Below are 4,484 nucleotides of genomic sequence, written 5' to 3' on the forward strand. Positions count from 1 at the left end.
ATTGAAGATCTGCCTTCCGAACTTTCTAACCCTCCCGCACCTCGTACCTTGTTCTCCGTCTCTCTAGAGAATTTGCCACTGGCGTCACCGTTTATTCTCCTGTGACAGTTTGCTGCGTCCCGCGGACCTAGTGTATCCTATTCGTCTGCTACGTGGAGACGTGGCTGTGTCTGCCCACACGTCCGCCTCTTCCCTCTGCTCAAGACAGGCCTTCACCTCTGGGGCCTGAACTCCATTCACCCCAAGCCAGACCCAGCCTCCAACAAGCCTCCTAATCTTGTGCTGGGACCAGTCATTCCCAGTCGTGTGCTGGGAGTGAGAACAATTCTTTTGGAGGAGAGCTTTAAAGTACGATGCTTAAAAGACAATGGTGTTCTGCAGATCGTTGGCGGTGAACGTGGCCCAGCAGTGAACTGTACAGGTAAAAATGGTTAAAAGGTTTTTGAGTGATTACAATGAGTTCACTCTCCAGTTTAGGATGTTTACAGGGAAAATGGTGAACTTTAACATAATTTTAAAGATTTTCTTTTTGGTAACTGCATAAGGAATAAGAAAAGAGAAATAAAAAGTAGAAAGAGAAATAGAAAAGTATGTGTAAAATCCTTCAAATTTATTAAATGGACTGGGTCAAATGTACATCAAGTTCTTTTGCAGTGCGCCCTCGGATTTGCATAGACAACGTCTATTTTTATCGGTATGAATTTAAGCATTTCTTCCTTTGGTGGAGGCCTATTGCCTGTCAAGAGGGAGAAAAGTTGCAGAAACAAAACAAGGCTTTGTGCATCATTCACAAGGGCTCATTTGTTTTTGAAAGAATGTCAAGGAAGTGAGGAATCTTAAAGCTGAGTTTTAGATGGTTTTTAGTTAAGCCTTCTCCTATCACTGAGGTCTCACTCCTAGCAAATGCACATAGAATTCCTATTCATGTTGATGAGTCTCTGAGGAAAGGAGAATTACAGATCATTTAGAAAAATCATAGGATCCACATGATTCTCTGCTTATTCAAAAGCCTTGTTTCCAGTGGCCAAATACAAATTCTTCATTTACCACAAACCCCAAAATGTGGGAAGAAGATAGCTGAGTCAACAGGAAATAAAGGAGACAACTCTCAAACTCTGTGTAGAGAATTGAATGCTGCTGTTCCCACATACAGACACAGACAAACCCTCGCTTTTAGGAGCGGGAGGCCGCCGAGCTCCTGAGCAGCGTGGGGAGAGCACAAAGACACTGGGGGCACTGTGAGGGGAGTTGTTTTCTGTGAGTAACACATATAAAATACTCCTCTAGCGTACTAAGTGCACCAACCTCTGTGAATTAAGAACAACACTGGGGTGCAGTGTTGGTTTCTCATATATATGAATTTCAGTCAAAGAGGTAATAATCTCACCTTCCAATCAAACAGATAACCTCACGTTGAAGCTCTACCCGAGGCACTGCAGGCCCTTTAACGGCAGCTCACTATCTTCCTCATGTCTCTGGGAAGTGCTACAAAATTGTTATTCTGTATAGATTCAGACACCAAACTGCAGAGGTTAACTTATTTACCCAAGGTCAGCAAAATCTGCTTCTCCCAGGGCAAAGCAAAGTGGTTACAATTTTTCAAGAGATCCACACAAATGCGTATGTTGTTCTGGGAGCCCTTCCTATGGAGAAGAATTCAGTTCCCAATCTTGGGAGGTAAATTCCATCGGTGCTCCAATGAGGCACTTTCCCGAGTCAGATTGCTGAGCTCTTCCTGCTTGACTGACTGCATTTTAGATGGTTTTACAAGATGACAACACATGCCCACTTCCCCACCATGCCTCACTGGCTACATCTGAAATTCACCCTTCATTTCTTTCTTTAGCTTAATTTTTAAAACTGTTGCAGTCTTTCACTAACCTAATATAAACAAGAATAACTTATTAGAAAAGCACTTGACAGTGTCATCCTGCAGCATAGTGACTTCAGGCAAGGAAGTATAAGTCAAGATGAGTGCTAAAGACAAGTGATATCTGTGCTATGTGTTACTTTGACAATAGTCTTAATTATGAGATGTGGACAAAGAGGAAAATCTTAGCATGTAATTCACCGAGCATGTTTACGAAAAGGCAGTTCGCGTTCAGGTAACCTGCCTCCTGACTGCATTTAAGCCAATTAATAAGGAGAATCAGCTTAGGGACATTTTTCTTCTCACCCAGGTATTGAATGATTTAAGGGTGAGTACACTAGGGTGTCCTTCAGTGATGCAGGGAGATGCATGCACCTGCAAAACTCCAGAACCTTAAAAGTTGGTTTAGAAGCTAAGTATGTGAGGTCTGTCAGATTCTAATATTCATCTATTCATTTAACAATTACTTATTTAGTTCCTACAATATGCAATATGAATTTACATAGCTTTTGATGTTCCAAAGACTAACTGATTTAAAAAATTACTCTGAAAAGGTTCTATGCCTGTTATGCCCACGGGCCTTTCAAATATTGGCAAAATGAGCTTCTGTTTCTGCTGGGGGTAGAAATACCTTCAATTCCAAGGGTAGAGTAGCATTCTGCCATAATATTCTAGCTGCCATCTCTAAACGTGACAGAAATTTATATTAAAACATATATGCAGTTAATCTCTAGAGCTATCATATGCTCTTCCTATTGCTCCTGTCAGTAGCTACCTGTTGCCCTCCAAAAGCCAGCTGCACCTACGTGTAGAGCTCACCCATGTGAGTGCAGGTGGTTGGCTGAAGAAGGGATGAAGCCCTTGGAGCCAACTTTGAAAGACACTAACCGTTTTAGAACGTTGGGACCTCAATACCCGTGCCCAGAGAGAAAATGTTATATACTTTACTTTTTTCATGGTCCAGACTACAAGTGTAAACCCCAAAACCCCAGAATTTATTTGTAAAAAAATGTGTATTTATTTGTACATACTTAAACTTCAGTCATCTTCAAAGTACTCTGCCTTTGATGCAATACACCTATCGAGACATTTTTTTTCTACTGCTCAAACCGGTTTTTGAACTCATTAATTTGGATACCTTTTAGTGCTTTTGCCATTTTTTGTTTCACCTCTTCTACATCAGCAAAACATTTCCTTTTGAGGACTTTTTCATCCAGTAAAACAACAACAACAAAAAGTCCCTTTGGGGGAGGTAGGGTGAATAGGGGAGATAGGGCATGGGGGGCATGCCATTTTGGGTCAAAAACTGCTCAACACTCAGCGTGGTGAGGCAGGGGGTCTTGTAAACCACCCATGATAAAATGGGCAAACGCATTAAGAGTCTTTAAAGACAATTTCTCTGAATCTGAACGCAGCCTCTCACAACAACGCCAGCTGGTACACTGATGCAGATGGGTTCCTAGAACACTCACGTAGTGGAGGAAGCCTGTACTACAAGAGGCCCACCCTCCAGAAGATAATTCTGGAGTTTTTTGGGTCCCTCTTTATAAGTTGTAGGCAGAACTCTTCCTAAATTTTCAAAAGAAAGGCAAGCCAAAATGTGCTGGCATACCACCAAGCCTCCATAACTCTTCCAGACTGTGGGCTTGAAGACACAGCAAAGGGGGCCCAGAAAAGAGGGAACAGAGAGTTGGCAAGACTGGTGCCAAGCTAACTGGACTTTTCTTCCAAGTCTGCATGGTCTGGTTTACCTTGCCACCCTACATGTAAGTTAAAAGGATAATTCACAAATGGAAAGAAGTTGATAATATTCTGATTTCATTCATTTAAACATAGGTGAGGGTATTATCTATGCAAAATTATAGATCACATTAGATTTATAAGATAGTGTGCCAGATACTATTCAGATTTAATTTAAATATCTTAGTCTATGACCACTAGAAACTTTAAATCTGATACATAAGCAAAAATAAATAATACTTTGATTTTAAAGTACCAATGTTAAAACCAATATGTCTTATGAAAGCTGAATTCAGAAATGCCGTTGTAATGACTAAATCTTGTGTATCAGGTGGATGATTATATAGAAATAGGTCACGCAGACACGGACAAATTTCCGATTAGCCTAGAAATGGTTCATCCCATGGCTATGCATAAGCAACCCAGGATTAACAAATTTCTGTGTGAACATTCACACTATTAGAGAAAAAATCAGGCCTCCCAGGGCTTACCACAGGCTGTGTTCTTACACGGCCTCACAGAAAGAGGAGGCAGAGTAAACCCACCTGGCACACACTGCAGCCCAGGTCCTTTGCCTGGTCTGTATTGTGGATGGGGGGACATGGAAGAAGAAAAGAAGAAAGAGAAAAGAAAGAGAAGAGAAAAAAAGAAAAGAAAAAGCATCAGAAAATTAACCTAATATTGAGGGGAAAGTAGTTGACTTGCGAAGTTAAACCGGTGTCCCTGGGATATGCGCACGTTGACAGGGTGACATCAGCGTCAGCAATGAAACCATTTACACTTCTGTTGGTAATTTCAGGTGGTTCTTTGGGGTTTTAAGGAAGGTGAGACCAGCGTCCTGGCCCTCACCCACTTACCCTCTGTGGCTGCTGCG

General features: G+C 41.6%; 1 non-coding gene across 1 annotated transcript; it reads left to right on the top strand.

Annotated features, from left to right (window-relative positions):
- Positions 1–4,084: 4,084 nt before the first annotated feature.
- On the top strand, positions 4,085–4,215 carry LOC112296392 (small nucleolar RNA SNORA51). The gene has a single exon (XR_002973876.1). It is a non-coding gene; the product is annotated as a small nucleolar RNA SNORA51 (small nucleolar RNA).
- Positions 4,216–4,484: the final 269 nt, after the last annotated feature.

The sequence above is a fragment of the Desmodus rotundus genome, chromosome 4 (genome assembly GCF_022682495.2).
Source record: "Desmodus rotundus isolate HL8 chromosome 4, HLdesRot8A.1, whole genome shotgun sequence".
In the NCBI taxonomy this organism is placed as follows: domain Eukaryota; kingdom Metazoa; phylum Chordata; class Mammalia; order Chiroptera; family Phyllostomidae; genus Desmodus; species Desmodus rotundus.